Here is a 12412-nt window from a genome sequence, read left to right as displayed (position 1 = left end):
CTCCTACAGTGTTGTACCTCTCCAGACTAGTATTAGTGATGTTAAAAACTGCCAGGTTCCTTCCAATACACAGGGTGTAATTATGGAAACCTTTCTACCAAAGCTGACAGGTAAACACAGATTTACATTTTTCCTGTAAAATGTAGAGGAAAAATAGGACAGTCTCACTGTGTATGTTGTAAGAGATTCCCCTTGAATTTGATCTTGTAGCTCTAAGGAAGTTTAAAATAACCCAAAGAATACCTGTTATGTCATGGCTGTACAAAATGTGGGCATATGTTTTCATTCCTTGGGACTGGGAGCTAAGTTTGTCCTCTGGGATCTCTCTCTCTCCCTTTCCTTGACATCTATGCATCAGGCTTCTGCTGATGCTAATGAAAGTTGTATTGTGGGTATCAAAGCAAGTATACAAACACGTTTTTTGTGTCAGCTGGCAGAGTGCCCATGCTTCTCTGAACAAAAGATACATCCTCCTTCCAAAGGCAAAAAAGATTTTTCAAGAAATTTAGTTTCATTAACATAATGGTGATTCCAGAACATCACAGTATGAGATTAAGTCTTCTCAGGTTTCTTTTTTCTGCACTAGTCTGTCTCCCACGTGACTCCCATCAAAAGCAGTGAAATGTGTTTGGTGCGCTGACTTCCTGGAAAAGAGATTCTTTAGACCCTATGACAACCTTGGCATTCTGCTTTTCTCTCTTTTCCTCCTAAATAGGCTGACAAAGTTTCAATGCATAGAAATCCTTTCAGGTGCCTCTTTATTGTGGCTGGCACTACTTTGTCAACGTCTACATTTACACAGGTGTGTTAATCTGCTGTGTGTTTGGACTTCCATCGAAACCAACAGTTCTGTCCCGACCACTTGTCCCCACTGTTTCTCTTGTACCAGCAGGAGCATTCATGTGGCCTTGCAGGGATCAGGAAACTGATTCTAGCTGAAAGCTAACCCAGTCTTGTACCAGCCATGCTTGGGGTGGGGGGAAATTCAGGTCATCTTCCTCATCCCTTGCATCTGCAGCTCTAACTCCAAACTGCTGGTATAGGCAGTGCAGAATTATTTGAGGATCATGAAGATGCTTTCTAAGTCTGTCTTCCACACTCTCATTCACCCACAGCATATTTACCAGGTAAAGCATTGTATCAGGAGCAGTGTGGCCAGCAGGACCAGGGAGGTGATCATCCCCTTGTACTCAGCACTGGTGAGGCCGCACCTCAAGTACTGTGTTCAGTTTTGGGCCCCTCACTACAAGAAGGACATGGAGGTGCTGGAGCGTGTCCAGAGGAGGGCAACAAAGCTGGTGAAGGGTCTAGAGCACAAGTCTTATGAGGAGCGGCTGAGGGAGCTGGCGTTGTTTAGTCCGGAGAAGAGGAGGCTGAGGGGAGACCTTATTGCTCTCTACAACTACCTGAAAGGAGGTTGTAGCGAGGTGGGGGTCGGTCTCTGCTCCCTAGTAACAAGTGATAGGACGAGAGGAAACGGCCTCAAGCTGCACCAGGGGAAGTTTAGGTTGGATATTAGGAAAAACTTCTTCACCGAGAGGGTGGTCAAGCATTGGAACAGGCTGCCCAGGGAAGTGGCTGAGTCTCCATCCCTGGAGGTATTTAAAGAACGGATAGATACGGTGCTTGAAGACATGGTATAGATGGACTTGGCAGTGATAGGCTGACGGTTGGACTCGATGATCTTAAGGGTCTTTTCCAACCTTGACGATTCTATGATTCTAGAAAGGCTGACGTGAGCAATGAGCACTGGCCAGTGCTCTAGTGCCATAAGAAGAGTAAACGTCTTCAGGCAGTCAGCTGAAAACTACAACTGATACACTGATAAGGATTGTTCAGTGATGATAATTATTTTTAAAGAAACTGATTACAGTTGCCAAAAGTCATGTTTATCACTGAGAGTGCGAAAATATAATGTGTTACCAGCATGTTTCTTGAATTGGTTTCTACTCATTCACATCTTAAAAACTCAGAAGTGACTGGAACTCGAATGGGCTTTCATCTGAATAAAAGGGGTGGTAAGTGAGAACTACTTCAATGCTGTATGCAAGTTCTAAATGAAGTAATATGTCATACGCAGTAGTCTTTGTAAGACAAAATCCCTAATGAGTTGGTGTAATACTCATAACATGCAACGAATACTGTAGACAGCACTTTCACTGTCAGGATTTCATTTAATACACCACTGTCTAACTCTTATGGAAGGAACAGGCCATAATTTGGGTCTGCATTTTTACATATGAATTGTAAGTGCAGAATTTAGGGAACAGAAGTCAAGGAAAGCTGATTTTAAAGCCTGGAAATGTGACTGATCGCCAACTCTTTATCATTCTTTGTGCCGGAAGTATCTGTCTAGCAGCATTAAGCATCTGCTTGCCTGTTTCACACAGATGCTGTAAGTAGAATTTGACCTTTTGTTCAGAAAGTGTTTGAATATTCAATGTAAAAATATTAAGTTATCAGAAAGGCTGTCTCTTTTGGGAAGACTGTTCAATTTTTATATAGCCCAAGTTGTTAAAGTACTTTGGAGCATGAACAACTTCAGAGCAGAACAAAGCTGGCAGTGCTAATGTGTAGAAACTCCAGAAGTAAATAACAGCTGTTCAAGAAGACTTCTATTAAATATGTATTAATTAATTTGAAGTGCAGCACTTAAATATGTGAAGAGATTATCTTGTGTTAATTTACATTAAAACACACAGCACTTGTTAGCCTCATTATAGTATCCTAAGTATATCCTAAGCTATCACCTCATCCTACATTGAGCATTTTGTTGGGTGTTGATTGCTTTCGATTTGCCCTTTTAAAATGTCAGATAGTGGCCTCCCTTCCTTGTTGGATCTCTTTCTCTCAGGTTTTGCTCTTGCATAGGTGCTGTACTTACTCATCTCCGTTCTGTGCCGAGCAGAAAAAACTTGAAAATAGATTGTGAAAATAGAACAGTAATTGCCCACAGCTCAGTTCCCTAATGTGCCCACCTGAACCTCACGTGTGGTTCTCACTGTTACTTTATGAACCAGCAGAGAGAATGTAAGTGTCTGTTTGTGTAGCAAAATGACTTTACATGAAGATTCAGTATCAGCATTAGTACAGGAAAGATACCTAGTAAAATGGGGGGACTCTTTAGTGAAATCATAGATAAATAAAACTTACTGGTAATAATAGACTTTGTGGTCTAAATCAATGTATAAATCTTAATAAACCCTCATTCCATTCATAAAACTTAAATATTTTTATCTGTACCTCATAAGACAAATGGGTTTTTACCTATTTTGGTGCTGAAAATATATAAGCTTGTAAGATTTACGGATAATTTTCAGAGATTTTCATCCCTGTGTCATTTAGGCAGCTGATCCAGCTGCTAGGCTGTTCTTTCATCCCATTATTTTGACTCTGCAGACGCCCTGATTACAAGTTGGAGTCCAGTTCTTGTTTCCTGCACCTATTCCAACAAACTCCTCACTGGGGGAAAACTGAGGAGTATAAATGACTTGCAGGCAGGTCCTGGCAGAGCGGGAAGTGGGAAGGAAACCAAACTATTTGGCTTTAGCAAAATCTCGAAGTCCATGACAAATCGCTACGTTGCATGGGTCTCTTGAGAGAAGTGCATGGGGATGTTTGCTGTAGTTTCAGGTTGTTTGCAGCCTCTTCAGTTAAGACTTCATGAGTTCACACCCAGGTTATGTTTCCAAGATCATCTCTGCTGGTACGTGTGCTTTCGAAGACATTTTTTTCCTAAATGAAAGCTGAAGTTTTGCAGGATAATTATGGCAATAAGGGGTGATATCTACCAAAATCCAGGCTTGGAATTCACAGCTCCTTGGTTTAAGAGCAGATTTAGATGTATGTATCTTCAAAAAGAAACCATTAAAGGTTTGCATTACAAAAACTTCACTTACTTCCTGCACCTTTGCCCTGACATCCAGTCAGTGTTTGCTGTGCTGAGGAACTTCGAAGTTGAGCTTAGAAACAGAACTGTCTGTGGCTTTTTTTTCTTGCACATTTGCGGTGCTTACCTATGTGACCTAAATAATATATTGTTCAGAAAGGGTGGAGAATTGGGCCGAGATATTCTTTTGGGGGGGCTAACATGCCACGGGTGTGTTGTAGAATTGATCCTCCTCTCCACTCTATGGTCCCTGCTGCAGAAACACCATCAGAACTTAAAATCCTTCAGAGAGAGACAGAGCTGGGTTCCTGCCTTAGAGGTGTCAGGGAAACCTACCCAATTAGCTCCTTGCTTTTATAAGAACCAGTGCTTGGACTGGGGCTTGCAAGAAATTGTTCATGTTGAGGCATTATGGAACTTCTCTCCATTTTTTTTTTCCCTACTCTTAACCATTGTTTGACTCTTAATGACAAGGATTATTTGATCCTTTCAACACTTGTTTTAGGGATTTAAAAAAACTATTTCCCTTAGGATGTCCGTTAAAGACCTGTTAGGACTAATAACTTTGGTCACATTGTTCTCATATGGTGACTGGTTAGGAATCTTCTATTGAAAAGTCCATACTTGGTCAATATTAAGTTGAAAATGTTGCATAGTTTCCTGACTGCACTCATATTCCTGGCTTCATCTGTCAAAAAGACTTTGACACTCACTCACTCGCTCAGGTCCAGACAGACCTGTTAAATACTTTCCTTGGATTATTCTTCACCTGGCAAAGTTACTACTTGCCTGTGCACTATCTCAGTGCCTTTGGGGCAGCGAGGTATTCCAGGCTTCATAGATGACTCCCTTTCTCCCCTGTACTTTGCTCACAGACAGAAAACCATTGCTCCTTCCTGTCAGCCTCTGTAGGTCTGCAGCAAATAGAGGAAACAGAGGCAGCAGCTGAACTAAAAGTAAGGCCAGATGGTTTCTAATGAAATGTTGAGAGTAATAGATGCTTTTTCACCCCAATCTTTAAATGCACAGATAATTTTAGGGAGAAAAAAGTCTTTCTGCAATGCAAATAGGAAAGCCTGTCACATGAGGCAAAAGGATTGCAATTCACAACATAGTCTGTTTCTTTGCTTACAGTTTGAAGCTTTAGAAGTAGTAAAGGTAAGGAGAGCCTAAGATGTTTCTTGTTAAACACTTAAGGATAGGAAAAGATGTGTGAGGGTAATTATCTTGATTGAAAATCTGTTGATCTTATTAACAGGTAGGTTTCTTTCAAGATGTCAAAAAGGGATTTTGCTGATTTGGGGTGAAACTACTGCTCTCTGTCTATGTTTAACTTCCCTCTTTCCTGTCACTGTCAAATTTTCATTGTTTCACAAAGTAAATTCAGTGTCAGACAGCAAACGTTAGTGTTACATAATTTCTTTTTCCAGAAGACATCACTCCTTGAAAGGAATGGGACAGAGATGCTCTTCGGTTGCATGGATGGCTGCATTATTGGGTGTTTTGTATATTAAAATGCAACTTCTACTTCTGTCCTACTACCTGTGCAGAGGGAAATGGAATATCCAGTGTAGGGGGTAGGAGCTGATGAATCAGTGGGTATTTAGGACCTTTTTATTACTTAGTGAACAACTTTAACTGTAAAAGTGTAAGGCAAGTGTACAGGAAATTTTAAATATCTAAATTTGCCAAACCTGATATGAAATTAAGCATTCAAGATAGTAGTTAAACTCAAAATTGTTTGACTTTGTGCCGCAGTCACTGTATAAGCTGCGCCATGTCATACTGCTATCAGAATGAGGTTGCAAAACAGAGGACATAATTGAAATCATGTTTCTTACAAATGTAGGAGGAATCCCAAATTCAACAGTAAACAAGGATGAAAAAGAAAGCAGCACAGTAAGGGCAAGAAAAGATGCTCAAGTTTCCCGCAGCTCCTCCTTCATTGTTTATTCCAGCTTCCTGCTTTTCCAGTTTGCCTCTCAAGCCTTTCTTGTGCATATACATAGATTATAGTATGCAGAAGACTAAGAATAAGCTGAAGGCAGAAACTGACTTAATGAAGACATTCTTGTGATAGAGAAAAGATTTTGTTGTCCACAGATGCGCAAAGAAAAATAGAAAAGCAGCTGCCCTTAGAAATGGAGTAAAAGTAGAGATGAGTGCCACGTCATGATGCTTTAGTCAAAATCTGATGTGTTGAAAGTCTTTGAGAGGATCTGTACTGTTGTACAGGGATATAACCAAGAGGGGAAACAATAAGCTTCTGCTGGAAAAATACTGCAAGTCTCATGTCTTAGATACTGTCCTAAATAGTGCTGACTTTTTGTTGACTCTCAGCTGGAGAATAAGGATAAAAGGAAATAGCTTTCAGCCATTCTGTTAGGGATGACAATATTAATAATCAGTTTCCTGTCAAAAACTTCTGTTTCCTTAACACCAAGCTGTAGAGGTATAGTCGTGCGCTGTCATCTTCCAGAGGAAGATTCTGAAGGGCAGAGGTCCTCATCTCATTAGTTCCCATCTCTCCTCTGCAGGTAGTTAGTTTGTCTTTTCTGAAAGCCTTCGTGGCCAGAGACAGCACAAAGGTGATGGAAGAAACTTATGTGGCGAGTGGGTGGGTAGGTGAGATGAAGTGGAGCTGAGATACAGCAATCAAGTGAAGGCTTCCTGGGTCACCTGGCTTGCAGAATTAAGTAACTAGGGATGTAGTTGGTCAGTAACGAGTTATTAAATTACAGAGTATCTGCACTACACCCATGAGGTGGTGAGCACTGAAGTTTGGGTGAACTGGGATGGCTTATTTTACTGCTTGCACTGTTTGTTTAAAGTATCAACTGAAGCATTCATGAGAGCAAATGCAGCTGGTGGCATCTGGGCTGTGGAAATTATAGTTTGTAATACTTTTCTAAAACTAATTTGAGACCTTAAAGAATTAAATGACCAATATTTCAATTGGGGACTGAAAACCTTCAAGTTTTGGGAAAGATTTTTTTTTTTACATAGCCTTGACTGAATAGCCAAAAATATTATAGGATTCCTCTGAAGCACTAGCCATGGCTGCAGCAACATACCCAGTGAAATAGATCAGTGGTCCAATCTGCTTTGACAACTCCTATGTAACTAAAAATAGGAGAAATAGAAGAGAAAATTTGTAGGGCTGGTAGTGCCTTGTATTTTTCAATAATTTATCAAGATTCGAGAGCACAGATTTCCTTTGGGAAATATTAGTTCTTAGGTTTACAAAGTGCCTCAGTTGTAAATACCCATAAAAATGACAATTTGGTAGGTCGTATTTATTCTTAAGCGGGTCAAAGGACATTAGTGTATTCCTACTATATAAATCTGTCAAATACAGAATTTCTTTATGCTCCCAAATCACAAAAGCGCCTCTTACAGTCAAGGAGAAAATGTCGCATTATTGCCAATCAAGGACAACAAGCAAGCATATCGATCTCTAACCAATAACTTTTGCCCTGCTTGCTAAGTTTTTATCACTGAAACTGGACACATCAAGGGATTGGATTTAATATATACATATAGTGCTGATTTATTACAGGAGGAGAAATACAGTCTGGCCTTACTTCTAGCTCAGTATTTTAACACTTATTTTATTCCTTGCATGGAAGCTTGAAATGACTTTTTCTACAGACAAAGTGTATAACTTTCGAATATCCCTGGATGTGCACAAATCTTCAGCTCACGTAGGAACGCTGACTGTTATAGGTGTACATGCATCCTGCATTCAGTGGTCTTACAGTCTTGAGTCTTGATTTTAAGAGTTCATGTATGTGGCAGTCTGCAGCAGAGTTGCTGTTTGAGGGAGGCATAACTAAAGACAAGCTTGGGGAGATTGGAGGGCATATAGACACAAAAGGTCTGGGTGCTGCTTGCTGAGCCTGGTCTGAAGATGTGTTGGCTTTCATCTCATCTGTGCAGCTGTGTATATAAAGCCTTATGTATAAGGGCTGTTTACCAGTCACAGATATTGGAATGAAGCAGAGGGCTAGCATCATCCTTCTTCGTCTCTTTTGTTGGTAAAACATCATTTTTTGTTGATAACTGCAGATTGCTGTGGAGGATTTGGCCTGCTCCGCAAATACAGCATCTTTGAACTCTGTATGCAGTGATAACCATGGCTTATGGTAGAGGTATGATCAATTAATTACTTCTTGGAAGGCAAGCATATCTACAAAACTGAAGGGAAAGATCTTCACCACAGAATTAGAGAACAGTGGAGGTTGGAAGGAGCATCATCTAGTCCAGCCCTCTGGCTTAAAGCACGGTCAGCTAGAACAGGTTGCTCAGGATCTTGGCCAGATGGGTTCTGAATATCTGCAAGTTTCCACAACCTCTCTGGGTAACCTATTCCAGTATTTCACTGGTCAAGGATAAGCTACTGAGTTAAAAATACAGGCCGTGTAAGTCAGTAGGAGCAGATACCTGCTAATTTTGTTATGATAAATGTGTGAAACAAGTATCCTAGAGAGCAGCTAGCTCTCTGTTATTGTGTAATTGTAAGTCCTGCTGGCTTTTTTACCTATCTGGGCAAAAGATGCGAGTTTTGATTGCTCTCTGGCCTCTTAAGAGCTGGGCAACCCTTCCGTAGAGTAAATGGATGCAGAAGTAGCTGATGGATTTGCTGCTCCTGTTCATAATGATGTGGAGAGAGCTGGAAAGGCCATACCCTCCTCTGCATTATTTCCTGATGGAGCAGGCAGAGGGACATACGTTGAATTTCTCCAGACGTGTCCTTCCCCAGGCAGACATTTTGTCAAGAGGTTATATTCAAGGATTACGTATGTTTGTCAAGATTTCCAGATGTCTAGTAATCCCAGCCTTTTCTCGGCACGTGAGCAAATCCTTTCTACTGTACATGTATAGCAAATCTGACACTTACTGGAAATGGCCAATGCACATGGTGTCCACACTCGCAGTAAATCTGATGTGGCTGGGGCTCTTGTGCATGTGCCCTCCTGTGGATTTTCACAAGCACAACAAATTGGATGTGTCCCAAACATTTTGGATTTACTGAGCATGTTCAGATCATCTGTGCAACACGTGTACCACAGGTCTAGTGATGCTCTAAGGGTTTGACACAAGGCATATACTACACAGCTCCTGGTGATGCATTTCAGTATAGGAGGAGTTCAGAACAGGATCATGGCACACTCAGAAATCATGCTTTTCCCTAGGAACCTCTAGGAAGAATTCTGCCCTAGGAAGAAGCTGATCTTTAGTTCTTCAGTCTCCTGACTTGTCACAGATAATTGTCCAGTAAGCCTTGTCCTACCTTCGGCTTGCTTTCCTATTGCACGGATTTCGAAAGGATCTGAGAAGGCAGTGGTTTTCAGTTTTGGGCGGGGGGTGGTGGTGTCTTGACTGGAACATATTTTCTTCACCAATGTGAATTCAAGCCAGAAGAGGAGATAAAAAGAGAGTGAACAACTTGGAGTTGAGACGAAAATATGACCCAGGGTACGTGTTATCCATTTCCAGTGTCAGATGGAAATCGTGAGCTTTGCCAGCTGCCTTCAAATCACCTCTCAGAATCAGGTCCAGAATGAGAAAGTTACAACTACTTCCATGCCATTCTCACCTTTCCAGGTAAATACAGAAAGCTGTAGTTGCCAGAGCAATGATGAATCATGACTTCCATCCATCCAAAGAGCCTTGGGCTTTTTCTCCCTCCAAACATTTAACTTACTTGCAGGGCTGACAGAAAAGCTGTAGATTTTTTTTCCAAATATCCATTTGCCTTTCCATTTATCTACTTTGATCTAAAGTATAGAACCTGATGGATGCCCTAGGTAAATCAAACATTTTCTGTCTGCCAAAACGGTTTTGCAAATGCTTATTTCATGCCATTACCATTTTCCTGTTTCTAGCAGTAAATCAAAAAGTATCAGCCATTCATCCACTTTAAAAGTAATGCCTTTCCTTTGCATAATTACACATACCCAGTGGAGATCTGTATGCACAGTAAATCTATTCCTTTAAAAGGTTTCGCCTTAAGTACCATAGTGACATAAATTGGTGTAGCGCAAATTTATTTATTTAAAAGGTTTATTCTTTTAACTGATCGGGTAACTGTTATACTTCCATTGTTTGATTTGGGTGGGGAGGGCTTTTATTAATGTATCAGATTTAATTCTGCAGCAGATGTTTATGTAGAAAGGTCTCACTCCTTACAGGACCTGTAGCAATTGATATGTGTATGTAATTTATTCTCATTACAGGTTTATTCTTAACTGGTGTTCAGGGGGTCTTCACTGTATCTCCAGTAGATCCTTGAGAATTAAATAGTTTAACGAATGTAATGAGCAAACCTGAAAAAAGTACACGTAGACAAGTGTACGTATTTGGACATTACCTCTCCAAATTTGCCAATAACATAAGAACGGTATTAAAAGTGAGGGAGAAATTGCCAAAAATAAATGTCCTCCAGTATTAAGTGCTCTGGACAGTATTTTGGCAAAGTAAAGATTAAAAAATTTGATGTCTTCATCATTCTCATGTAAACTTGCTCATCTTTATAAGTTGTGCATGTAGCTCTCAGGGGTGTCAAACCTAAAGGAGACAAGCCCAGCTGGTGGAAGCCTGGGAGTGAAATGATGTTGGGTTTGGTTGTTTGTTGGTTTTTTTTTTAGCAGATCTAAGTTTATTTTTAGGCTTTACAGAATTATTGTTCACTTCCCTGTGAGTGAAATTGTAGGAAATATCTTAAAAAAAATTAAATTAAGAAACTTTACTAGAATGGCAAAAAGTAGCAAAGCACCAGAACCTAACTACAGTTGAGCACGTAAGCATACCTGGATTGCATTTGAAATTGTGGCTACAGTATAATCCTGCAAATGTTTACATGTATGTTCAGTTTAATGCGTGTGAGAATTCTTCGGATATGCACAGAGTCTGAGGATGCACCAGGTTGCAGGTTAGGTTGTGACATGAGTGATGTCATGGAGAATTGATCTAAATTTCTAGTGTGAATGTATTTTCCATGGATGTATTTTCCATGGTACTGGATATGAAAGTGAAATTCAAGGTGGCTGTATTTTGTTAGGTTATGCAATAAAAACATACAGAAACATTTTGGGGAGAGGATGGTTCATAAGAAAGTTTGGGGTCTTGAATCTCATTTGGTTAATAAAGGTAGTTTCATTACATAATCAAAATATTCAACCCTATAATTTCACACTATCCATTTCAAAATGTTATCTTTTTTTTGCTGGCATTACAGAGCTGTCGACACTCTTTCCTACAGTTGGAAAGGAAAAACTGCTTTAGTATCCAAGGCAAATCTGGGAAAATGCCATGGGCCTGGGATGAGAAGACGCATATGATACTTATAGATCTAGCAAGGGCTGTATAGAATCATAGAATCATTCAGGTTGGAAAAGACCCTTAAGATCATCGGATGGCAAGATCATCGTATATTGGCGGGATGAAGTTTATGACATGCCACTCCACATCCCATGTCCATTAAGGTCGCTCTAGAGATTTCATTTAAAGTGGATCTAGCTTTTGGGGGTCTTTTTCTAATACATAAAGTAGATCAGAGGTTGCCAGCTGTCCTTTTTGATCAGAATTGATTGTGGTGGTTGCAATCATACAGCTTCGCAGCGGTATTGGGGAAGAGTAACAAATACTGGGAAGGGGGGCTTGGGGAAGCAGGGTAAATATCCCGTTCAGGCATTAGGGAGCTGGTTTGCTACTGGTGTTTTGGCTTCAGTCGATTTACATACTCTGAAAGTCTGACTCTGATTCTTGTTTCAGGTCAATTCTAGCCGTTGTATTTCACACTAATATTGATCTGTGACAGCGAATAGCAGGCCTTCTTTAGTATTTAGGTTGATGTGTAGATACACAGTCTAATTCAACTGTGCCAGCCAACCTGGTATGTTTTCAGAGAGATGTATGCCCTGAGTAGGAAGATAAAGCACTTGAGTGGTTTGTAATGGTTCTTGATAATTTTGAGGGCAGGACTGTGTGATGTAGTTGCCTGTGATAGAGCCTGGATTAGTAGGTGACAAAGATGCCTCATTGAATCCTGTATCCTAGAATGTGCTCATGGGAGCTGCTAACTGGGAGTGCTGGAGACTGCAGCCTTCCCCACTGAAACAGCCTCGCCTCTGTTCTGCAGTTGGGAACCAGAGGAGCCTCCTTAAAGGGTGAGAGAGTACCTCAGCTCCCAAACTGGCTCAATCTTTGTCTTCCCATGCTGTTTGCATCGATGCTAATCAATGTTAATTATGGTAGTGGGGCTTGTGATGTACTCATTATAAGAGCCATCCTATTTTTCTGTGCTTGTACAGTCTGTAACACAATAGAGCCCTGATTGGGGTTCCCTAGATGCTACAAATAGTAATACAAATTGCTGTAATAATGAATACGTGGTTCATGGTGTAAGACTACCAAACTCAGTTCATACAGCCTGCGGAAGCATCACTTGATAATTCTGTTTGCTGTTACCACTAACTATGGCATACTGGATATGTCTTGACAGTTGGGGCCTCAGCGAAG

General features: G+C 40.6%; 1 protein-coding gene across 5 annotated transcripts in view; it reads left to right on the top strand.

Moving 5' to 3' along the window:
- LOC104011299 (protein C19orf12) overlaps positions 1-12412 on the top strand; it is a 30016-nt gene that overhangs the window by 947 nt on the left and 16657 nt on the right. Inside the window, exon 1 of one of the 5 annotated variants that reach the window (XM_087738730.1) lies at positions 2-110. The exons of 2 other annotated variants lie outside the window; for them this stretch is intronic. The gene's annotated coding sequence lies outside the window, so the exon portion shown is untranslated. Of the gene's footprint in view, position 1; positions 111-9419; positions 9497-12412 lie in introns of those variants that run through there. 2 more of the 5 variants (XM_087738734.1, XM_087738731.1) reach the window with 2 other exon arrangements.

The sequence above is a fragment of the Nipponia nippon genome, unplaced genomic scaffold (genome assembly GCF_047370975.1).
Source record: "Nipponia nippon isolate SJK-2023a ecotype South Korea unplaced genomic scaffold, ASM4737097v1 scaffold_7, whole genome shotgun sequence".
Classification (NCBI taxonomy): Eukaryota; Metazoa; Chordata; class Aves; order Pelecaniformes; family Threskiornithidae; genus Nipponia; species Nipponia nippon.
This window is presented reverse-complemented; position numbering and strand designations above follow the sequence as displayed.